The sequence below is a fragment of the Theropithecus gelada genome, chromosome X (assembly GCF_003255815.1).
Source record: "Theropithecus gelada isolate Dixy chromosome X, Tgel_1.0, whole genome shotgun sequence".
Classification (NCBI taxonomy): Eukaryota; Metazoa; Chordata; class Mammalia; order Primates; family Cercopithecidae; genus Theropithecus; species Theropithecus gelada.
Window position 1 is genome coordinate 96,786,037 of NC_037689.1, and position 26,557 is coordinate 96,812,593.

Genomic DNA, 26,557 nt, shown 5'->3' on the forward strand with positions numbered 1-26,557 from the left:
ATTAACACATTAGAGTTGAATTGTATCTACTAAAAGTAGCTTAAGTATTAAAATTCTTATGATCTAGGACAAAATTGGCATTATATATAATGTTTATTACAGCATATGATGATCTTTCTGTGTTGAATTTCCTGAGTGTTCTTTAAGCTTCTTCCATCTGGATGTTTAGATCTCTAGTAAGACCAGGGAAGTTTTCCTTATTTTCTCAAGTAAGTTTTCCAAACTTTTGGATTTACTTCCTTTCTCAGGAATACTAATTATTCTTATGTTTGGCCATTAAACATAATCCCAAATTTCCTGGAAGCTTTGTTCATGTTTTAAAATTATTTTTTTCTTTGTCTTTATCAGATTAGGTTAATTCAAAAGCCTTGTCTTCGAGCTCTGAAGTTCTTTCTTCTACTTGTTCAGTTCTATTGTTGAAACTTTCTGTTGTGCATTTTGCATTTCTCTAAGTATGGCTTCCATTTCCAGAAGTTGTGGTTGTCTTTTCTTTATAATATCTATTTCTCTGGAGACTTTTTCATTCATATCTTGAGTTTTTAAAAATGTCTTTAAGTTGTTTTACACCTTTCTCGTTTGCCTCCTTGCATAGCTTAATAATCCACCCTCTGAATTCTTTTTCTGACACTTCAGAGATTTTTTCTTGGTTTGGATGCACTGCTGGAGAGCTAGTGTGATCTTCTGGGGATATTATAAAACCTTATTTGAATACAGATAATTAGGGGAAAATGATGAATAGGAGACCCAATTAAGCTCCCGCTTAGATGAACAGAACAGTATCTGGAGACTTACATTGTGAACTTTTACTCCAAGAACCAACTGCAGGAACATACCAGAAAAACCAAAAGAATTCACAGACTGTTTGAAAGAAGTGGCATGCCACTGCAAATGCTGTGAGACAGCTGAAAAACTGTGAGTTACCAAAGAGTGAGAGGGGGAAAAGTCAGCCTCTGAACACATCCCCAGGGTATGTTCTTGACACCTTTATTGAAAATGAGTTCACTGCAGGTGTGTGGATTTTTTTTGAGGGGGTTCTCTATTCTGCTTTATTGGTCTGTGTGTCTGTTTTTATGCCAATACCGTGCTGTTTTGGTTACAATAGCTCACTAGTATAATTTGAAGTCAGGTAATGCGATTCCTTCAGTTTTGTTCTTTTTGTTTAGGATAACTTTTTCTCTTTTGGGTCTTTTGTGGTTGCATATAAATTTTATGATTTTTTTTCTACTTCAGTGAAGAATTTCATTGGTATTTTAACAGGAATTGCATTGAGTATGTAGATTGCCTTGGGTATACAAACATTTTAACAGTATTCATTCAATCCATGAATAGAAAATATTTTTTTCAATTTCTGGTGTCATTTTCAATTTCTTTCATCAGTGTTCTAAAGTTTTCATTATAGAGATCTTACACTTCTTTGGTTAAGTTAATTCCTAGGTATTTAATTTTATGTGTGGCTATTGTAAATGCAATTACTTTTTAAATTTCTTTGTCACCATTGGTTACTGTTCACATGTAGAAATGCTATTGATTTGTGTGTGTTAATTTTATATCCTGCAACTTTACTGAATTTATCAGTTCTAATAGTTTTCTTCTGGAATCTTTAGGTTTTTTTCAAATATAAGATTATATCATCTGCCATCAAGGATAATTTAACTTCTTCTTTTCCAATTTGGTTACCTGTTATATCGTTTTCTTATTTGATTCCTCTAGCTAGGATTTCTAGTACTATAGTAAATAACAGTGGTGCCAGTGGGCATCCTTTCTAAGGATCATGTTCCAGATCTTAGAAAAAAGGCTTTCAGTTTTTCCCCATTCAGTATGATACCACCTGTGGGTGTGGCATATATGGCTTTTATTATGTTGATGTACGTTCCTTCTATCCCCAGTTTTTTGAGGATTTTTTTATTGTGAAGGGATGTGGAATTTTATCAAATGCTTTTTCAGCATCAGTTGAAATGGTCATATGGTTTTTATCCTTCATTTGGTTGATATGATGTATAACATTAATTGATTTTTGAATGTTGAACCATCCTTTCCTCTCAGGGATAAATACCACTTGGTCATGATGAATGATTTTTCTAATGTAATATTGAATTCAGTTCACTAGTATTTTGTGGAAGACTTTTGCATCTATATTCATAAAAGATATTGTTTGGTAGTTTTGTTTTTTTGATGTGTCTTTTTCTGGCTTCAATAACAGATTAATACTGACCTCATATAATGAGTTTGAAAGTCTTCCCTCCTCCTCTGTATTTCAGAATAGTTTGGCTTAGATTGGTATTAGTTTATTTTCAAATGTTTGGTAGAATTCAGCAGTGGAGCCATTAGGTTCTGGACTTTACTAGGAGATTTATTATTACAGCTTTGATCTTGTTACTTTTTATTGGTCTGTTCAGATTTTGGATTTTTTCCTTATTCAATATTGGTAGGTTGTATATATCTAGGAATTTGTTCATTTCTTCTAGACTTTCCAATTTATTGGCATATATTTGCTAATGGTAGCCCCTCACGAGCCTTTGAATTTCTGCAGTGTCGCTTATGATGTCTCCTTTTTCATTTCTGATCTTATTTATTTGGATCTCATCTTTTTTTTTTCTTAGTTAGTTGGGCTAAAGGTTTGTCAATTTTCTCAAACTTTTCAAAATAAATCCAACTTTTTGTTTCATTTATATAGTTTTTTTAAAAAATTTCAATTGCATTTGTTTCTGCTCTGATCTTTACTATTTCTTCTACTAATTTTACATGTAGTTTGCAATTGCTTTTCTAGTTCTTTAAAATGTATCATTAGATTGTTCATTTGAAGTCTTTCCTTTTTTTGATATAAACACTTACAGCTATAAACTTCCCTCTCAGTACTGCTTTTGTTGTATCCCATAGATTTTGGTATTTTGTGTTTTATCATTAGTGTCAAGATATTTTTCAATATCCTTCTTATTTTTTTTCATTAACCTACTGGTTATTCAGGGGCATCTTGTTTAATTTTCATGTTTTTGTAGAGTGTCCACAATTCTTTTTGTTTCCAGTTTCTAGTTTTATTCCATTGTGATCTGAGAAGATGTTCAATATTATTTCAATTTTTTGAATGTTTTAAAACTTATTTTGTGACCTAAAATATGGTCTGTCTTTGAGAATGATCCATGTGCTGAGGACAAAAAATGTGTATTCAGCAGCCCTTGCATGAAATATTCTATAAATATATATTAGATTCATGTGGTCTATAGTGTAGATAAAATCTAATGTTGCTTTTTTGATTTCCTGAACTGAAAGTTCAGTCCAGTGCTGAAAGTGGGGTGTTGAAGTCTCCAGCCATTATTGTATCGTTTTTTTATCCGTAATAATATTTGGTTTGTATTTCTGGGAACCCCAGTGTTGGATGCATATACATTTAAAATTGCTATATTCTTTTGCTGAATTGACCCCCTTATAATTATATAGTGACCTTTATTGTCTCTTTCAATAGGTTTTTTTTTTTTCCTGAAATTCATTTTTTCTGATAGTATAACAACTCCTGCTTTTTTTGGTTTCCATTGGCATGAAATATCTTTTTCCATCCCTTTATACTTAGTCTATGTGGGTCTTTATAGGTGCAGTGTGTTTCTTGTAGGCCATAGATTAATGGCCTTGTTTTTTCATTAATTTAGTCAATCTTTGTCTTTCGATTGGTGAGTATAGTCCATTTACATTCAATGTTATTATTGATAAGTAAGGATTTACCCCTGTTATTTTGTTATTTGTTTTGTGGTTGTGTTTTTGTTTTCTCTTCTTTCTTTCCTTTCTGTATTCCACTATGTATGATGATTTTCTATGGTAATATGATTTTATTTCTTGCTTATTCTTTTATGTATCTATCGTATGTTTTTAAGTTTAACATTACCATGAGGCTTGAAAATTCTATCTTACAACTCATTATTTTAACCCAATAACAGCACTATTTGCAAAAACAAACAAACAAGCAAAAAGAAAACTAATAAGTACTTGCCTTAACTTTGTTTCCCACCTTTTAAATTTTTTGTTGTTTCTATTTATATCTTTTACTGATGATATTTTGAAAAGTTGTTGTAGTTATTATTATTGTTTAGTTCATCCTTTAGTCTTTAGGATAAGACTAGTTTACACACCACAGTTATAGCATTATAATATTCTGCATTTTTCTGTGTACTTACTATTACCATTAGGTTTTGTACCTTTATGTGATTATTTATTGCTCATTAATGTCTTTTTTTTCCTAATAGAAGTACTCCCTTTGCATTTCTTACAGGATGATCTGATATTGATAAAATTCCTCAGCTTTTGTTTATCTAGGACAGTCTTTATTATTTTCTTAATGTTTGAATGATATTTTTGCTGGATATACTATTCTGTGGTAAAAGTTTTTTTCCATCATCACTTTAAAAATGTCAGTAGTGGCTTTTGGGAGTCAGGGCCTAGAGTTAAAAACCTCAGAAGTCTGTCTGGTATTCCATTGTATCACAGATAGTCTGGTACTCAAACTACAAGATGCAGTCCTTCTCTCTCTTCCGGCTTCCTACCAAAGGCAGAGAAGCCTCACCTCATAGCCACTGCCACCCCTGGCCATGAGGAGTACTGCCAGACTACCACAATTTTTTCCTTAAGCTCCTAAATCTTAAGTAAACTTGTGGTAAATATTACCTGATCTGATACGTACCCTTCAGGGCAGCGGGTTTCCCTTTGGACCAGAGAAGGTACAGAAATGCCATCTGTATTAGTCCGTTCTCACAGTGCTATAAAGAACTACCTGAGACTGAGTAATTTATGAAGAAAACAGGTTTAATTGATGCACAGTTCCTTAGGCTGTACAGGAAGCATGTCTGGGAGGCCTCAAAAAACTTACAATCGTGGTGGAATGTGAGGCGGAAACAAGCACATCTTACCATGGCAGAGCAGGATAGAGAGAGCAAAGGGGGAAGTGATACACACTTTTAAACCATCATATCTCCTGATAACTCACTCATTACCATGAGAACAACAAGGGGGAAATCCACCCTCATAATCCAATCACCTCCCACCAGGTCTCTCCCCCAACATTGGAGATTACAATTCAACGTGAGACTTGGGTGGGGACACAGAGCCAAACCATAGCACCACCAATAGTCAAGTCCTGGAATCAGAGACCCTAAGTCCCTGCTTGGTGCTCTACCCCATTGTGACAGTGTTGGTACCTGAAGCCAGCAAATCTGAGAGGATCACCAAAGCCCTTGATGTAGTACCTGGGTATCACTGCTGGCTATTCAGGGCCCAAGGGCTCTGTAGTTAGCAGATGGTGAATGCTGGAAGGACTGAGTCCTTTCTTTCAAGGCAGTGGGTTCCTTTCTGGCCCAGAGTGTGTCTGGAAATGTTTGGAAACTAGGGTCTGGAATGAGGGCAGTGTTACCCTGACCCACGCCTTAACCTGCTGTGGTTGAGCTGGTGTTTAAGATTCATTCCTCATTCTTCACTCTCTTCTCCTCAAGTGGAAGGAAGGGGTCTCTTCTGAAGCCACAAGCTGTGCAGCCTGGGGTTAGGGAAGGGGTGATGCCAGCATTCTCTTGGCTTGCACAATGGGTGTTTCAGTATATCACATGCCACTCCCCAGTCCACTGTCTCTGGATCCAGTTCAGCCCTAGGACTTGCCTAAGAGTTACAGTCCTTATGGCATTGACTGCCTTTCAAGTTTATTTAGAAACCAAGAGCACTTTGGCCCTCTATGGCAAGGTTTGCGGGCACTAAACTTCACATGACTGAAATCAGTGATTCCCCTTTGTCCAAGGCTAGTTTAAATGTTCCCTCTGTGGGTGGGTGTCAGCTGAGTTTGGTCTGGTTTTTCTTTCTGCTCTAACGGAACAGCACTGAATTAAATGCCTCCTAAATGCTATGTTCTCCTTCCCCCAATGCCCAGAGACACACTCTGCACCATACCACAATTGCTGGTGGTGCGGCAGCAGCGTGACCTCAGTGATTCCGGACATATTTTTTTTTTTTTTTTTAATCTCTTCAGTGGCTCTTTCAGCAATGTGAGGTTAAAACCAGGTATTAAACTATGAGTGCTCACCTGATTTTTGGTTCTTATGAAGGTGATTTTTCTGTGTAGATAGTTGCTAACTTGCTGCCCTTGCAGTGTGGATAAGTAGTGGAGTTTCCTAGTCTGCCGTCTTGCTCTGCCTCTACAAACTGTCTCTTGCTGTAATGAACCCATTCCTGTAATAGCAACATTAATCCATTCATGAGGGCTCTGCCTCCTAAATAGCCTCTTAAAGATCCCACCTTTCAAAAGTGTTGCATTGGGAATTAAGTTTCCAACACGCGAATTGTGGGAGACATGTTCAAACCATAGATAGTGCCAGGCTACTAAAATGGGGTGATCTTTTTAGCTTTCCATTTGTTATTGAATGGAAAAGAAACATTTACTCTTTGGTCTCTATCATTTTTGGTGTTGATATTACTATTTAGCAATAGATGATATTAAATTCAAAATATGTAGTTAGTACATGTATGTAACTTGTGTAATGCACAAAAATTAGAATATGTAGATTTTAAATACCTACAATGAAGGATAGAATTTAATAAAACTGTATTTTTGAATCATTCCAATGCTCTTTAGAGGACTGTTGCGGGAAGTCAGGGACTCTGAACTGAGGAGCGGGTTCCCCCGATAGAGGACAAAGGGCACAAACCTATAATTCTCAATTTAATAGGGTTTATAATCATAACATCACACACAAAACTACTTTTTTATTATCCTGCAAAATCAAGAAGAATAAACCTTCTCCCAAATGGCATATCATGGACACAGTCAAGGGGCAGTAAGCTTTTCATATGCATATTATCTCAGAGTCATTATTTTTTCTCTCTGTTTTAAACATTTTTAATGTAATACTTAAATGCATAGTGGGGGTGTCTGGCACACTCCTTGTTTATAAAGAAGAAAACCATCTGTTTATTTCATTTCTAAAACCCACTAAAATTATGAGACCAAAGCGGCAGGAAAGGAAATGATCGAAACTGTTACCTTAGTCAGTTGGGCAACTCTTTTTGGAGGGTGGACATAGGTTTGTAGCTATAAGGAATGGACTGGAATATAAAAACAATGAAGTGTTTTGTAGCCATTCTTGGAACAACCTGTACATCACTGCTACTTGATACGCACCCTCCCTCCCCCCAAGATATGTTTCTTGCTTTAGTGGGTATGTTAATCTGCAGTTTACAAAAGTTAGTTTAATAACAACTGTACAGTTATATACTTTATAATGCCTAGAGTAAAAACACACTTTTATGTTCTAATAATGTGACTATTTACTACATCATAACTCATCTGTATGGGCTTTCAAAGGATAGCCAATTTTAAAGCATGGCAAGCTCATTGAGTAAGAAGGTCTAGCAGAGAAGCTAGAAAACATAATCATGAGCTTCCATAAAACAATTTCTAATATGAGAAATTACTTACTTCTGTTGTTTTCTTAATATGAATGTCAATCTCAGTTGAGATTTGTGAATAATTGGATACGGTTTCAAGGACCTCCCTGAAGGAAATTCTTTTTGTCCAGTACTTGTATTCATAAGATCACGGAAGTCTTAGGGCTTTTGTAAGTTATACTGTCTGATCATTTCTACTGTTTTTTGTTAGACCGCTTAATGATTTCAGGGCAATAGCTCATAAGATCATAAATTATATTATGTTGACATATCAACATTACTGATGGCTTTACTTAAAGTACACTAGGCAATTTTGAGTGAAGAAAACTCAAGGGATCCTCTGATCCCTCTGCTGTATGTCACTCAGTAACGTATTCCACTAGATAATCTTTTCTCTCTAGGGCACCATCGGGCTCTAAGATTCTACACAATGCTACATATACTGGAACTGACAGTACCTCATGTAGAACCAATTTAACCAGGATTTAGAAAGTGATCTTTTTTTTTTTTTTCCCCCAAACTTATGGCAAATGTCAAACTCAATATTTAACTTTTGACATTTTACAAGAATTATGTTCACAAGTACAGCATATTATTTTAGACAAATGTATGTGTATGTATGCATATCCGTTAACCAGGTCTACCTAAAATAGGTTTGTTTTAGATGAAATTGCAAATTGTTGGGGAAACGTAAGGTAGAAGTAGTATATTCATTTGCTTTTGGATGTACAAATCTTATGTGAATTAAAGTACTCATTAGTCAAAGCACATATCAGCTGGGGCACTGTCAATCTGGTCCTCTTGTCTGACCCAGCCCTAACTAAAGCTGAGCATTCTAACTCATACTTTCTCTCTATGTATATCTACAGTGTATGCATTGTTTCTCTTCATGCCCTATATACATTGATTACACGGGAAAAACAAGAGATGAAGAGTTTAATGCACAGACCGTGTTCATTTGTATATGTGAGTTGAGTAGGAACAAAAGGCTAATCTGATAATTAGATGCATTCATTTTAATTTCAGAAGGATTCTGATCAAGAGCCAGTTATATTCCTCCTACTGTGCAACAGTATTATGCTGTCTGCATGACAATATATGCTTTAATTCATGATACACTTATTTATTCCACAAATATGTTATTATGTACCTTCTATCTACTAGCCACTGTTTTAGTCTCAGAATAGAGGAGTAAAGCCAGAAGACATGGCCTTTGTCATTAAGGAAATAGTAAGTAGTAATGGCTAAGGGTCTACATTCTTAAGTTAGATTCAAATTCTGTCTCTGTAACTCATTGGCTGTGTAATGTTGGGCAGGATACTTATACATCTATGTGCCTTACTTTGCTCATCTGTAAATTGGCTTGATAAGTTATCATTGCTATGAGGAGTAAATATAAAATATATAAAGTCTTTAGAAAAGTATCTTGCACATAGTATATACTTAAGAAATAGTACTTATTATTTTTATAGTGGAGGGAGCTTACAATTAGGGGAGAAGACAAGCAAATAAGTAATTAATGTGATGTGTGCTACACTAGAAGAATCAAAGCCACAATAAATGGAAGCCACAAAAAAAAAAAAAAATCCACATAAGCTTAAAGTGAAGTGCCATGGAATGCTTCCTGGAGAACGTGATGTTTAAATTGGGAATTTTTATATTAGTTAGGTGGAGAGAAAGCATTGGGAATGCAGGGGGAGACTATGCTTCTCACAGGAGAAACAGCAAAAGACCAAAGAACAAGAACACATTCAGAAATTTAAGTCTTGAAAACACAACCTTTTTTTGTTATAAGTGAGCCATGTGGCTGGGTTCAGTGACTCATGCCTGTAATCCCAGCACTTTGGGAGGTCAAGGTAGGCAGATCACTTGAAGTCAGGAGTTCAAAACTAGCCTGTCCAACACGGTGAAACCCTGTCTCTACTAAAAATACAAAAAGAAAGATTAGCTGACCATGGTGGTGCATACCTGTAATTGCAGCTACTCGGGAGGCTGAGGCAGGAAAATCACTTGAACCCGGGAGGCAGAGGTTGCAGTGAGCCAAGATCACACCACTCCACGCCAGCTTGGACAACAGAGTGAGTAAGACTCCATTTCAAAAAACAACAACAACAAAAAGTGACCCATGTTTATTTCTGATGTTATGCCTAGGCCATTCTTTGTCCACTGCAGTGTTATGGAAGTTAAAGGGAATCTAGCAACTGAAAGACTATCCCAAACAAGAACAGGTATTCCTTTCTCTACCCCACCCCTATTTCTTTTCTTTTCTTTTTAAACATCAGAACACTATTTAAAAGTCTGTTCTTGGCTCCATATAAAAAATTTCATTTACAAATGTACCCAAAATATTTCTATAGTCACTACTTTATTCACCCATGAACTCACATCAACTCCCATATCTTCAGAGGATTTTATACTGGGCTTGAGATATTCACAGACTTTAAATCTGGCTGCTGCTAGCCAAAATTCTAGGATTCAAGATGCACAATTTGCATAGAACAATTTTTACTGGAAAAAAAGTAATTTCACAGATAAGATTTCTCCATTAAGAAGATCTGATAAAGGGCAAAAGTTGTAAAACACTTTTCCATGAAAGAAAATATACTTCTTTATATTTTTCATTTGCTGTAGTGTAAAAAGGTCTAATTCTGATGCATTGTCCTTCACTCTGAATCTCCATTTAAAAGATACAACAAAAATACTAGCACTTCCTGGCAGCTTAAGCAGGTCACAGCTTAAATGAGCTCTGAGCAAGGCTCCCATGGGGAAGCAATTGTGTCACACTTCCCTATTCCTAGTACCTAAGATTTCAAATATTCTAGAAGTGAATGTTGTTCACTGGAAATGGTACTGACAAAATAACACAGAAAATAAGAAAATATTATTATTAGGTACTTTTAGATGAGAGTTTGATGTAACCAGGTCAGATATTTCTGTCTAAATGTAGATTAAAAGCAGACTTTTAATCTTTTTTTCAGTAGACCATTAACTTACTTTGTTCAAAAAGCAAGAGAAAGAGCTAGTCATTTCTCTCCACAACCTCACAATGTCATATCATTCCTTGTCACAAGCAAGGCAAGTGCTTCTTGTTTCATATGCAGTACGAGAATACACCAGGTTATGCTCTCATTGAATCCTATTGGCCCACTTCATCTTTGGAACAAATTCCAATTTGCATTCCAGCTAAAATCATCCTTTTCCTACACAAAAATTTAAGGGCAGGTCATGATATTTGACAGATTCATTTGGTAACCTTATGAAGCAAAAATTAAAAACAAGAAATATTCTTGCATATACCTTGAAAGACCCAAAGGAAAATATGAACACCTAAATTGAAAGACAGATCAATTTCTTCAGAAAACAACAGGTATAAGTATGAAACAGTTTTAAGAGGTTGATCATGGTCAAAATATGTGTACATATCAGATTCTTATTAGAATTTTTGGATGAGAATCATGGTAAGGTAACTGCTTTGGAGAACATGGGAGGAAAATCCTCAAATTGGGAAATGAAGCAAAAACAACTATGTCTTCCAAATGTAAAGAAAAGAAAATGTTACAAAAATTCATACATGTGGTACAGAAAATTTTAATACTTAACTTGTCTATACTGCATATTTAAGTAAATGCCCTCATATATAAAGTCAGAAGAGTTAGAGAAAGTCACCCACATTAATATAACTATAAAAAATGCTCTTTGAAGACTTTTGCAAGTAATACGTAGCTACAGATATTCAGTGAAAGCGACTCGTGAAGACACTGAACTTCTCAACAGACTGGAAATCTTCCAAAACTCTGCCTATATTGGAGAGAGAGAGAAAATAAGGAACAAAACTGTGCTGTGATGTGACATCCCTAAAGTTAAATAATAGTAGTAAAAGAACATTTTCAAAGCTACTATATTAGAATAGTTTCTAAAATGTGAACCATATTTTTGTTCCTCACTTTCAGAAATTAGTCTACAGCAGAATCACGAATATATGAATGCCAGTTATGCTCATTCTATTCCCCAGATTTTTACACCTTTCTCTTTCTCAGGAACCAGTATAGTTCTGATCACAGGGCGAGTACTCAATTTCTTCCTAGTAATTGAATAATTAAAACTGATTTTTAAAAAAAATTGTCAGAAGCCCCGACAGGATTTTCAATTAACTGCCAAAAAGGGTGCTAATAAATCCAATCAACACTTCCTACGTGTCAAGCATAAGTCAAAGCATGTTGCATGTATTATTAACTTTTTAAAACTCGCAATATTCCTCTGAATCAGATACTATCATCATCAAACAAATGGGAAAATTGAGGCATGGACAGGTTAAGTAGTGTTTCCAAGGTCACAGAAATTCTGCATTCTTTTTTCTTTTCTTTTTCTTTTTTTTTTTTTTTTTGAGAGGGAGTCTCACTCTGTCGCCCAGGCTGGAGTACAGTGGCACAATCTCGGCTCACTGCAAGCTCCATCTCCTGGGTTCACGCCATTCTCCTGCCTCAGCCTCCCGAGTAGCTGGACTACAGGTACCCGCCACCACGCCCGGCTAATTTTTTTGTATTTTTTTTTTTTGTAGAGACGGGGTTTCACCGTGTTAGCCAGGATGGTCTCGATCTCCTGACCTCGTGATCGCCTGCCTTGGCCTCTCAAAGTGCTGGGATTACAGGCGTGAGCCACTGCGCCCCGCTGAAATTCTGCATTCTTAACCTTGATACCATACTGGGGAATTCTTTGGAGACTGGAGGTATCTGGTATTGAAATAATGAAAATTCTGTATCCTTGCCTGTATCAGAAAGAGCCTGGAGCAGTTCCACAGTTGTAGCCCAGAATTCTGGGGTTGAGATGATACCCAAAGGGCTCTTACAACTAGCCACATTTGCTATCTAAGAATTTGTATTCCTTCCACCAAGAACATGGATCAAACAGAACATTTTTATAATCTGGTCAGGAATTATATAATTAGGCAAACATTTTTATCCCTGGAGGACTTTCTCATCATCCAAGGCAGTACCTGTAATTACTCTAACTGGTCTAATCCCATATCTTTTTGGCAATAACAACAGCAAAATCATATTCCTCAAATGCATGATTGCATGCAGTTTTAATCAAAGTGAAAGAAGAACACTCAAACCGATATCAGCAGTGGATTGGCTTCTAGCATTTTCCTTTACTTTTTTATGTTTATTGAATGACTTTTCTCTTTGTAGGCCTGACTGAAAAGAACTCGACGGTAGGACTGTATTTCACTCACATGAAAATGTCAAGACATGTAAAAAAAAAAAAAAAAAAAGCAATAAAAACAGAAGAAATACTGAGAGAATTTATAATATAATGTTGGTGGGTGCCTTCCTTCTCTGATGTTCATTGTCTGCACACACAGTAGATTAATGAAAAGTGAAAAAGAGTGAATTTTTTTTCATTTTTTACACTTTAACAAACAAAGAACAGTATTAGATGGTATTTATCAAAATATAAACACATAATTCTAGTGATAGTCATCAATATTTTTCTCTTTTCCTCGGTACAAAGATAGATAAAATGAGTGCCTTCACTTCTGAATCCTCAAGGTTTCCTCTAGTGCAAGGACCCTGCTTTATTCATCTTTGAGTCCTCTGCACTCAATAATGTGACTAGCACTTAATATAATAGTCAAGAATTTTCTGCTGAATCAAACTGTAAGGGTGAAAAACCAATCCTCATAGAACTTGCAAAGAGACATACATGAAGGCATACAAGCCATAGACTACGGATTTTAAATCCAAAAGCATAGTTATTTGCCAATGATATTCATCAAGTAATTGAAACTGCTTATTGTTTAATCCAATCTATAGTTATTATTCTAATAGTAACATTTATCATTTACCAACTAGGTGCCAAACCCTTCAGTGGAAAGTGAGTATATTTGAGTTTTAAGATTCTCATAAGTCCTGTGAAGTAGAAATTGTTACCACTCAAAGTGAGATTCTGAGAGGTTAAATAACTTGCTGAAGGTCAGACAGTTAATATACAATGGCATTAGAATAAGAAACTTAAATGTGTGTCTCCAGAGCCTATTCTCTTGCTGTCACTTATGATATTGTCTGAAACTTTGAGCTGAGCCATGTGTATATACTTTATGAACAGCAAGCATACTGTTTAAACAATGTCAATGAAGATTACATTGGACATATCAAAAAATAATATCAAAGAGAAAATGTTGAGCATTATGAAAAGGAGTTTCCTGTGTCTAGGGATGATTGGTTTGATTATCTATGTGTGCAACTTTTGTTTTAAACATAAGGTTTTAAATATTAAAAGGTAAAACTAAAGGATTCTAGAAAAAAACTAATTTACTAGAGTATTTAAAAAATAATCAATAATTATAGTCCACAACTAGAAAACACAGGAAGTCTTGGACATAAGGTCAAACATAATAAAAGTATCTGTAAGCATAGTGTCCTTTTTTCTTCATGTTGTAAATCTGATTGAATCCAAAGGCCCCTAGTTAACATATAATTGAGAGGCAACATTCCTAGAAAAATAAATAAATGCTGTGTGTGTGTGTGTGTGTGTGTGTGTACCTGTTACCACTAGACCAATTTTATGATTTCATCTATAATTTATAAATATGCTTTCATCTGGACCCTTTATGCTTTGTTGATCTGAGAGTGAGGATGACATTAAGACCTATCCTCTTTTCTTTCTCTTTCTTTTAAGATGGCAACACTTCGTATTGGTTTTTAGACGTTTCAAAACACTTCAACATTCTTCATCTCACACGGACAATAGCAATATTACCAATATTATTTTGTCCATATTGCAGATGAGGAAGCAGCAGCACAAGGCAACTTATAGCAAAGTGGAATCAAAACCGAGTTTCCTGGTAGCCACGTTCAGTGTTCCTTCCTCTAATAAAGCACTGCTCTGGATATTTTCTTGGTCAAATCTCCGTGCTTGGTTGTCTTCACATTGAGTTTCTAACCTGATAGGATAGAAATACTGACTGTTGTTGAAATGAGTTACCAAACCGGAAAAAAATAAATAAATAAATCAACACACACACGAAAGCCCAAGAAACCCAAATCACTGTTGCCTTTGTAAGTTTAAAATGAATATTTTTCCATGAATAATCTTGAGACAACCCGAACCTAAATTTTTCCAGCTTTCCCTCCCCAAGTTCCTCTTTTCCACCACAGGCTTTGGAGCTACTAGCAAGCAATAGAATGATGCCAGGATTAAGTGCTGTGTGAGGATCGGCATAACACAATTGGAGAGGCCTGTCTGGTGTTTTCTTTTTAATATTTCTACAAACTGTTCCACAAACTTAAGCATCAAACTTCTTATTTTTTATATAAATACTTATCTCCAGCAAACTTGCTCCTTTGTTTAATATTTTAATAATATTTGGAGAGAATAGAAATTCCTAGAGGGCAAAGGAGTAGCCATGGTAGAACAAAACAGTATGTTTATATCCATATTGGAATGCTCAAGAGAGAGAGAATAAGTGTGTATACATAGAGAGAGCCCTTAAACTGGCATTAGTATGTATGAAGACAATGTTAAAAGCCTTGCAAAACATGAAGAAGCAAACCATCTCTGAAATTACTGGAAAAGATTTCCAATTCATCAAGTACTATTTAATTACTTTAAAGCTTCAACTTAAAAACAAATCCAGCAGAATGATGGCATTGAGGGTTTCTTAATCATATTTTGTCACACTCCTTAGCAGATTGGTCGGTGAAAGGAGCAAAATCAATCTGAAATTTCCTGGGATTATTAACCATTTAAAAACACTAGATTTTGGTATTGGCCAATCCATCAAACAGAAATATGCTTCTTTAAGGCATGAAAAGGTTATTAATTCATGGAACCATGATTATTTTCCTATGTGAAACACACAGTTAATAATAGGGATAAAACACCTCTCTAAAAATTCCATAATTCAAATAAAATCAAACTTGATTGACTTAGAAATCTGCTTCCCACTCCCCCAGGGACTGCATTATAGCTGCTGTAGGATCATCATGAGATTAGTAACCTTTGTGAGATTTTTCATCAGATGCTTAGTGTTTGTCGTGGCAGAGAAAATACTCTTTTTAGAATAAGCAATGATTTGTGTGTGCATACAGATGGAAAAAGTTTGTCAGGATTTTGTTTGACCTCTCAACTCAGCCTAAGACTGGGAACCTTACATTTTAAGTTCCAAGTTAAAAGTAGTACAGAGGGCCGGGCATGGTGGCTCAGGCCTATAATCCCAGCATTTTGGGAGGCTGAGGTGGGTGGATCACGATGTCAGGAGTTTGAGAACAGCCTGGCCAACATGGTGAAACCCCATCTCTATTAAAAATACAAAAATTAGCTGGGCATGGTGGCATGTGCCTGTAATCCCAGCGACTCAGGAGGCTGAGGCAGGAGAATCGCTTGAACCTGGGAGGCCAAGGTTGCAGTGAGCTGAGATCGCGCCACTGCACTCCAACCTGGGCGGCAGAGCAAGACTCAGTCTCTAAAAACAAAAAACAAAAACCAAAACAAGTAATACAGAGTATTCAGCTAATTTTCAGTATCAAGGTATGGATTTTTTTCTGCTTTTTCCTAACATATTTTGTTGGCTTTTACTATGGACCTGTTAATGCAGGACTTCCAGACCTCTCGTTAAATTCCCTGTTTTTTTTTTTTTTTTTTTTTTTTGGAATTTCCCAATTTAATTTCATATATGTTGATCAATAAGCCTTGTCAATGGTTGATTACCCTTCCATGTTCTCTATGTTTTGCCTCCTCCACCTCCCAGTGATATACATTACCGCTTTTTTGTGTGTTCAGAGAGGAGTCATTTCTACTGGCACCACCATCTCCTTTTGAGCACTGCAGTCTTCGTCAAGATTCATTATCATATTTGCTTAGTACCACTATTTCAAACCATAATGGTGCATTTTCTTTGGATTCCTCAATACTCCTTAATCACCTTATGGTCATTGTAGTAATGGAGACAATGGCTCCCTCCTACGTAAATATTAGACTTTTTCTGCAAATGAATGCTCCAAAGTATTTTAAATTATTTAGTAAAACTTTTGAAAATGTTGTTTTCTCTATTTACAATGAATGTCCACCCCACCCCTCATGTGACACATAAGAATGTCTGTGATGTGAAGATTGCACTTTAAAATAAATAAAATAAGTGATAAATATTGCTTGTGTGTGTGTGTGTGTTTAGTGTTTAGCTTTTTAGGTTCAGGGGTACGTGTGCAGGTTTTTCATATCTTTAGGTAAATTGTGCATCATTGAGGTTTGATGTACAGATTCTTTTGTCACCCAGGCAATAATCACAGTACCCAATAGGTAGTTTTAGATCCTTTCCCTCCTCCCACTCTATCCTTTCAAATAGGCCCTGATGTCTGTTGCTCCCATCTTTGTGTGTACTCAAAGTTTAGCTCTCACTTATAAATGAGAACATGTGGTATTTGGTTTTCTGTTCCTGTGTTAGCTTGCTTAGGATAATTGACTCTAGCTCTATTCATGTCACTGCAGAAGACATGAGCTCATTCTCTTTTATGACTGTATAGTATTCCATGATGTATGTGTACTACATTTTCTTTATCCAGTTTACTGTTGATGGGAATTTAGGTTTATTTTGTCTTTACTAATGTGAGTAGTGAAACGATGAACATTTGCACGTATGTGTCTTTAAGGTAGAACAATTCACATTCCTTTTGTTATATACCCAATAATAGGATTGCTGGGTTGAACGGTAGTTTTATTTTTAGTTCTTTGGAAAATTGCCACACTGCTTTCCACAATGGCTGAACTCATTTACATTCTTACCAGTAGTGTATAAGTATTCTGTTTTCTCTGCAACCTCACCAGCATCTGATTTATTTTTACTTTAATAATAGCCATTCAGACTGGTTTGAGATGGTAACTCATGGTTTTGATTTGCATTTCTCTAATGATTAGTGATATTTAGCTTTTTTTGTATGCTTGTTGGCTACCTGTATGTCTTCTTTTGATAAATATCTGTTCATGTCCTTTGCCTATTTTTATGAGGTTGTTTGTTTTTTGCTGGTTAGTTTAAGTTCCTTATAGATGCTGGATACTAGACCTTTGCTGGATACATAGTTTGCAAATATTTTCTCCCATTCTGTAGGTTGTTTGTTCACTTTGTTGATAGCTTCTTTTGCTGTGCAACAGTTCTTTAGTTTAATTAGGTCCCATTTGTTAACTTTTGTTGTTATTTTTGCAATTGCTTTCGGCATCTTCAACGTGAAATATTTGTCAGGTGCTATGTCCAGAATGATATTTCCTAGGTTATTTTCCAGGGTTGTATAGTTTTATAAGTATGTTGTATCATTTTATGTTTTATATATAAGTTTACATTTAAGTCTTTAATACATTTTGAGTTGATTTTTATATATGGTGTAAGGAAGGTGTCCAGATTCACTCTTCTGTATATGGCTAGCTAGTTATTGAAGCATCATTTATTGAAGAGCCTTTCCCCATTGCTTGTTTTTGTTGACTCTGTTGAAGATGAGATTGTTGTAGGTGTGTGGCTTCATTTCTAGGCTCTCTATTCTATTCTATTGGTCTATGTGTCTGTTTCTGTACCAGCACCATGCTGTTTTGCTTAATATAGCATTGTAGTATAGTTTGAAATTGGGTAATGTGATGCTTCTAACTTTGTTCTTTTTGCTTAGGATTGCTTTGGCTATTTGAGCTTTGTTTGGTTCAATATGAATTTTATAATAGTTTCTTCTAGTTCCATGAAGAATATCATTTGTAATTTGGTAGAAATAGCATGGAATCTGCTTTGGGACGTAAGGCCATTTTAACAATATTATTTCTTCCTATCCATGAGCATGGAATGATTTTTTCATTTGTTTGTGTCATCTGTAATTTATTTGGTCTGTTAAGCAGTGTGTTTTATAGAGGTTTACATGTTTACAAGTCTTTCTTCTTTTAGTGTAATGACTCAGGCCTATGTGTCAATAAATTTTGGCAGGTCCCATAAGCTAACACTTCCTAGATATGTAAAGAAAAGGGAAAGCAATTGAAATATAGACATGGCCATGTTCTTCTTTGCTCTTGTATGGAGTTGCTAATGAGTACAGGAGCATGGGTGGGAGTTATGCTAGAAACCCACCAACTCATTTTGTTTTCAATTTTAACTTGTGTCCTTGTCAAACCATCCTCTATCAGGCTAAAAATAGTTGTGTAAGGATAGCCTGCTGCAATATAATTGTTTTCAATATTTTTGCATCTGAATTGTTCACATGCACAAGACATTCTCTTACAGTTTTCACACTGTAGTGATTCTTAAGGAAGTTCTCAAGGCTGGGGAGGGAGCTGTAAGATGTGGATGCATAGAACACATATCAGATAATCTGGACTGTTAGGAAATATGTGTAGCCTCAAAAATCCCAGCCCCTGAAGATTTTTACAGGATCCCAGCCCCACCCTTGCTTCATGGAATAGTGAAAGATTCCTGGAATGGGGGTATTATTTTTTTCACCTATGATCCAGACTATTTTATTAATCCTTATTTTACTGTGACTTTTGAACTTTCTCCTTTGTTTTTGTTTACACAATTTTTGCTCTACAGATGAAGCATATGTTGTAATATAGTTTTGTTTTGTTTTTTGAAATGCTGTCTTGACCCAGTTTGAGGTCAAGGCTAGTTAGTTCCCTTCTTGAGCAGCTGATTAAGGCCACACCCCAATTACTTTCCTTATGGAGCTTTCACACTCCCCTAGGCCACTCTACACCTACCCTAATTGCCCTGGGACCAGGTATCAGACAACTAGAGACAACCCCTATACCCCAGAGCCTACTTGGCCAATTCACAGGGAACCTGTGAAACCAAATTAACCCCACTGCATTTGCCATACATTAACCTGCCCCCTAAAGCTCCTACTTGCTTTTACCCTGTTCCCATGAGTAACTCCCCATGTGGTCCTGCCCGGCAGCATTCCCTCATTTGAAGATATAAGTAACAAAGCGTACTGCCTTTCATCTATCCAAGTGACATTGCATTGTGTCCTGCCATCAAAAGAACTTTTAAGTCTTATAATACCTATTTTTATATAGAAAGATTTTTCTAGTCTTTCAGTTGCATCTGACTTTATAATCAGATGTCCCCCAATCAGATACTTGTAGCAGAATATAATGAGACTTGGAGTCAGAACTGTCTGAATTCAGATTTCTGACACTGATGGGCTGTGTTACGTGGAGCAAGGTGCTGTCTCTCTGGGTCTTGGTTTCTTTATTTATAAAGTAAGACTATCACTAATAGTGCCTATTTCACAGTGTATGGTAATAATTAAATGACATAATATGTATAAAACTCTTAGTACACTACCTGGCATATAGCAAACACTAAATAAATGGTAGCTATTATTATTAATAGGTGTATATTTTATATTTCTGTCTTTCTGGTTTGACTATAATTATTTCTGTTTTTCTCCTGGGGCTCGTTTTGTAAAGTAACAACATGAGTGTTTTACTTCCAAAGGATAACCAAATGTCCCAGTAGGATTTTTTGAATTAATCCTTCCATTATCCAATAATTTATTATTCTACTTTTGCTATATACTCCTTATAAGTTCTAGGGTATTTTTGTATTATCTATTTTGCTCCATTAGTCTGGTTATTCTTAAACTAGTATTACACTATTTTAGGCATTGATGTTTTAAATACCTTTAATGAAAGATGACTTCCTTTTTTTTTAGTAATTTCTTAGATATTCTTGCCTTTTTACTATTCACAATAAATTTTAGAAAAATTATGGCATGTTAAAAATACTTGATTGGTAATTTTATTATAATTGAATAAAGTGTAAAAAACATGGTATAAACTGAAATCTTTTTTTATTTATTATACTTTAAGTTCTGGGACACATGTGCAGAATGTGCAGGTTTGTTACATAGGTATACACGTGCCATGGTGACTTGCTGCACCCATCAACCTGTCATCTACATTAGGTATTTCTCCTAATGCTATCCAACGCCTAGCCCCCCACTCCTTGACAGGCCCCTGTGTGTGATGTTCCCCTCCCTGTGTCCATGTGTTCTTAATGTTCAACTTTCACTTATTAATGAGAACATGCAGTGTTTGATTTTCTGTTCCTGTGTTAGTTTGCTGAGGATGATGGTTTCCAGCTTCATCCATGTCCCTGCAAAGGACATGAACTCATCATTTTTTATGATTGCATAGTATTCCATGGTGTATATGTGCCACATTTTCTTTATTCAGTCTATCATTGATGGGCATTTGGGTTGGTTCCAAGTCTTTGCTATTGTGAATAGTGCTACAATAACCACATGTGTGTATGTGTCTTTATAGTAGAATGCTTTATAATCCCTTGAGTATATACCCAGTAATGGGATTTCTGGGTCAAATGGTATTTCTGGTTCTAGATCCTTGAGGAATTGCCACATTGTCTTCCACAATGGTTGAACTAATTTACACTCCCACCAACAATGTAAAAGTGTTCCTATTTCTCCACATCTTCTCCAGCTCTGTTGTTTCTTGAATTTTTAATGATTGCCATTCTGACTGGCATGAGATGGTATCTCATTGTGGTTTTGATTTGCATTTCTCTAATGACCAGTGATGATGAGCTTTTTTTCATATGTGTGCTGTCTGCATAAATGTCTTCTTTTGAGAAGTGTCTGTTCATATCCTTCACCCATTTTTTGATGGGCTTTTTTCTTGTACATTTGTTTAAGTTCCTTGTAGACTCTGGATATTACCCCTTTGTCAGATGGATAGATTGCAGAAATTTTCTCCCATTCTGTAGGTTGCCTATTCATTCTGATGATAGTTTCTTTTGCTGTGCAGAAGCTCTTTAGTTTAATTAGATCCCATTTGTCAATTTTGGCTTTTGTTGCCATTGTTTTTTCTGTTTTAGTCATAAAGTCTTTGCCCATGCCTATGTCCTGAATGGTATTGCGTAGGTTTCCTTCTAGGGTTTTTATGGTTTTAGGTCTTACATTTAAGCCTTTAATCCATCTTGAGTTAACTTTTGTATAAGGTGTAAGGAAGGGGTCCAGTTTCAGTTTTCTGCATATGGCTAGCGAGTTTCTCCAAAACCATTTATTAAATAGGGAATCCTTTCCCCATTGCTTGTTTTCATCAGGTTTGTCAAAGATCAGATGACTGTAGATGTGTGGCATTATTTCTGAGGCCTCTGTTCTGTTCCATTGGTCTATATACCTGGTTTTATACCAGTACAATTCTGTTTTGGTTACTGCAGCCTTGTTGTATAATTTGAAGTCAGGTAGCATGATGCCTCCAGATTTGTTCTTTTTGTTTAGAGTTGTCTTGGCTATATAGGCTCTTTTTGGGTTCCATATGAAATTTAAAGTAGTTTTTTCCAATTCTGTGAAGAAAGTCAATGGTAGCTTGATAGGGATAGCATTGAATCTGTAAATTACTTTGTGCAGTATGACTGTTTTCATGATACTGATTCTCCTTCTCCATGGGCATGGAATGTTTTTCCATTTGTTTGTGTCCTCTCTTATTTCCTTGAGCAGTGGTTTGTAGTTCTCCTCCAAGAGGTCCTTCACATCCCTTGTAAGTTAGATTCCCAGGTATTTTATTCTCCTTGTAGCAATTGTGAATGGGAGTTCACTCATGGTTTGGCTCTCTGTTTGTTTATTATTGGTGTATAGGAATCCTTGTGATTTTTGCACATTGATTTTGCATCCTGCAACTTTGCTGAAGTTGCTTATCATTTTAAGGAGATTTTGGGCTGAGACAGTGGGTTTTTCTAAATATACAATCATGTCATCTGCAAACAGAGACAATTTAACTTCCTCTCTTCCTTTATTCCTTTTTTCCTTTCTCTTGCCTGATTGCTCTGGCCAGAACTTCCAATACTATGTTGAATAGGAGTGGTGACAGAGGGCATCTTTGCTTTTGCTGGTTTTCAAAGAGAAGGCTTCCAGCTTTTGCCCATTTAGTATGATATTGGCTGTGGGTTTGTCATAAATAGCTCTTATTATTTTGAGATATATTCCATCAATACCTAGTTTATTGAGAGATTTAGCATGAATGTTGTGTAGAATTTTATCAAAGGCCTTTTCTGCATGTATTCTGATAATCATGTGGCTTTTGTCATTGGTTCTGTTTATATGCTGATTTATGTTAATTGGTTTGCATATGTTGAACCAGCCTTGCATCCCAGGAATGAAGCTGACTTGATTGTGGTGAATAAGCTTTTTGATGTGCTGCTGGATTCAGTTTGCTAGTATTTTATTGAGGATTTTTGCATCAATGTTCATCAGGGATATTGGCCTGAAATTTTCTTTTTTTGTTGTGTCTCTGCCAGTATTTGGCATCAGGATGATACTGGCCTCATAAAATGAGTTAGGGAGGAGTCCCCCTTTTTCCATTGTTTGGAATAGTTTAAGAAGGAATGGTACCAGCTCCTCTTTGTACCTCTGGTAGAATTTGGCTGTGAATCCATCTGGTCCTGGACTTTTTTTGGTTGGTAGACTATTAGTTACTGCTTCAATTTCAGAACATGTTATTGGTCTATTCAAGTAATTGATTTCTTCCTGGTTTAGTGTTGGGAGGGTGTATGTATCCAGGAATTTATCCGTTTCTTCTAGATTTTTTAGTTTATTTGTGTAGAGGTGGTTTATAGTATTCTCCGATGGTAGTTTGTATTTCTGTGGGGTCAGTCGTGATATCCCCTTTATCATTTTTTATTGTGTCTATTTGATTCTTCTTTCTTTTCTTCTTTGGTAGTCTGGCTAGCAGTCTATCTATTTAGTTAGTGTTTTCAAACAACCAGTTCCTGGATTCATTGATTTTTTTTAAAGGGTTTTTCGTGTCTCTTTCTCCTTCAGTTTTGCTCTGATCTTAGTTATTTCTTGTCTTCTGCTAGTTTTTGAATTTGTTTGCTCTTGATTCTCAGTTATTTTTATTGTGATGTTAGGGTGTCGATTTTAGATCTTTCCTACTTTCTCCTGTGGCCATTTAGTGCTATAAATTTCCCTCTACACACTGTTTTAGCTGTGTCCCAGAGATTCTGTTACATTATGCCTTTGTTCCAATTGTTTTCAAAGAACTTGTTTATTTCTGCCTTAATTTCGTTATTTACCCAGTAGTCATTCAGGAGCAGGTTGTTCAGTGGCTATGTAGTTGTGTGGTTTTGAGTGAGTTTCTTAATCCTGAGTTCTAATTTGTTTGTACTGTGGTCTGAGAGACTGTTTGTTATGATTTCCATTCTTTTGCATTTGTTGAGGAGTGTTTTACTTCCAATTATGTGGTCAATTTTAGGATAAGTGTGATGTGGTGCTGAAAAGAATGTATATTCTGTTGATTTAGGGTGGAGTGTTCTGTAGATGTCTACTAGTTGTGCTTGGTCCAGAGCTGAGTTCAAGTCCTTAATATCCTTGTTATCTTTCTGTCTTGTTGATTTGTCTAATACTGACAGTTGGGTGTTAAAATGTCCCACTATTATTGCATAACAGTCTAAGTCTCTTTGTAGATCTCTAGGAACTTGCTTTATGAATCTGGGTGCTCCTGTATTGGGTGCATATATATTTAGGATAACTAGCTCTTCTTGTTGCATTGGTCCCTTTACCATTATGCAATACACTTCTTTGTCTTTTGTGATCTTTGTTGGCTTAAATTCTATTTTATCAGCCGCTAGAATTGCAACCTCTGCTTTTTTTTTATTTTCATTTGCTTGGTAAATATTCCTCAAGCCCTTTATTTTGAGCCTGTGTGTGTCTTTGCATGTTAGATGGGTCTCCTGAATACAGCACACCAGTGAATCTTGACTGTTTATCCAATTTGCCAGTCTGTGTCTTTTAATTGGGGCATTTAGCCTGTTGACATTTAAGGCCAATATTGTTATGCGTGAATTTAATCCTGTTATTATGATGCTGGCTGGTTATTTTGCCCATTAGTTGATGCAGTGATGCAGTTTCTTCATAGTGTCAATCGTCTTTAGAATTTGGTATGTTTTTGCAGTGGTCAGTACCTGTTTTTCCTTTTTCATATTTAGTACTTCCTTCAGGAGCTCTTGTAAGGCGTGCCTGGTGGTGACAAAATCTCTCAGCATTTGCTTGTCTGGAAAGGATTTTATTTCTCCTTCACTTATGAAGCTTAATTTGGTTGAATATGAAATTCTGGGTTGAAAATTCTTTTCTTTAAGAATGTTGAATATTGGTCCCCATACTCTTCTGGCTTGTAGTGTTTTTACAGAGACATTCACTGTTAGTCTGATGGGCTTCCCTTTGTGGGTAACCTGACCTTTCTCTCTGGCTGCTCTTAACATTTTTTTCCTTCATTTCAACCTTGGTCCATCTCACAATTATGTGTCTTGGGGTTGTTTTTCTCAAGGAGTATCTTTGTGGTGTTCTCTGTATTTCCTGAATTTGAATGTTGGCCTGTCTTGCTAGGTTGGGGTAGTTCTCCTGGATAATATCCTGAAGAATGTTTTCCAACTTGGTTCCATTCTCCCCGTCACTTTCAGGTACATCAATCAAATGCAGATTTGGTCTTTTCGCATAGTTCCATATTTCTTGCAGGCTTTGTTTGCTCCTTTTCATTGTTTTTTTCTCTAATCTTGTCTTCATGCTTTATTTCATTACATTGATCTTCAATCTCTCACATCCTGTCTTCTGCTCGATCAATTTGGCTATTGATAGTTGTGCATGGTTCACGAAGTTCTCTTGCTGTGTTTTTCAGCTCCATCAGGTCGTTTCTGTTCTCTAAAATGTTAGATTCTAGTTAGCAATCCACTAACATTTTTTCAAGGTTCTTAGCTTCCTTGCATTGTGTTAGAACATGCTCCTTTAGCTTGGAGGAGTTTGCTATTATCCACCTTCAGAAGCCTACTTCTGTCAATTCATCAAACTCATTCTCTGTCCAGTTTTGTTTTCTTGCTGGTGAGGAGTTGTGATCTTTTGGAGGAGAAGAGTCGTTCTGGTTTTTGGAATTTCAGTCTTTTTGAACTCGCTTTCCCTTATCTTCGTGGATTTATCTACCTTTGTTCTCTCATGTTGGTGACCTTTGGATAGGGTTTCTGTGTGGACATCCTTTTTGTTGATGTTGATGCTATTCCTTTCTGTTTGTTAGTTTTCCTTCTAACAGTCAGGCCCCTCTTCTGCAGGTCTGCTGGAGTTTGCTGGAGGTCCACTCCAGACTGTGTTTGCCTGGGTATCACCAGCAGAGGCTGCAGGACAGTAAAGATTGCTGCCTGTTTCTTTCTCTGGAAGCTTCTTCCCAGAATGGAACCCGCCAGATGCCAGATGGAGCTCTCTTGTATGAGGTGTCTGTCGATTCCTGCTGGGAGGTGACTTCCAGTCAGGAGGCACGGGGATCAGAGACTCACTTGAGGAGGCAGTCTGTCCCTTAGCAGAGCTCTAGCGCTGTGCTGGGAGATCCATTGCTCTCTTCAGCGCCGGCAGGCAGAAACGTTTAAGTTTGCTGAAGCTGTGCCCACAGCAGCCCCTTCCCCCAGGTGCTCTGTCCCAGGGAGATGGGAGTTTTATCTATAAGCCCCTGACTGGGGCTGCTACCTTTCTTTCATATATGCCCTGCCCAGCAAGGAAGAATCTAGAGATGCAGTCTGGCAACAGGGGCTTTGCAAAGCCGCAGTGGGCTCTGCCCATTTTGAACTTCCAGGTGCCTTTGTTTACACTGTGAGGGAAAAACCACTTACTCAAGCCTCAGTAATGGCAGGTGCCCGTCACCCCACCAAGCTTGAGTGTCCCAGGTCGACTTCAGACTTCTGTGCTGGCAGCAAGAATTTCAAGCCACTGGATCTTAGCTTGCTGGGCTCCATGGGGGTGGGATCTGCTGAGCAAGACCACTTGGCTCCCTGGCTTCAGCCCCCTTTCCAGGGGAGTGAAGGGTTCTGTCTCACTGGAGTTCCAGGAGCCACTGGGGTATGAAAAATATCTCCTGCAGCTAGCTCGGTGTCTGCCCAAATGGCCACCCAGTTTTGTGCTTGAAACCCAGTGCCCTGGTGGCATGGGGAACAGAGGGAATCTCCTGATCTGTGGGTTGTGAAGACCACTGGAAAAGCATAATATCTGCGCCGGAGTGCACTGTTCCTCAGGGCTTCCCTTGGCTAGAGGAGGGACTTCTCTGACCCCTTGCACTTCCTGGGTGAGGCAAGGCCACACCCTGCTTCAGCTCACCCTCTATGTGCTGCACCCGCTGTCTAACCACT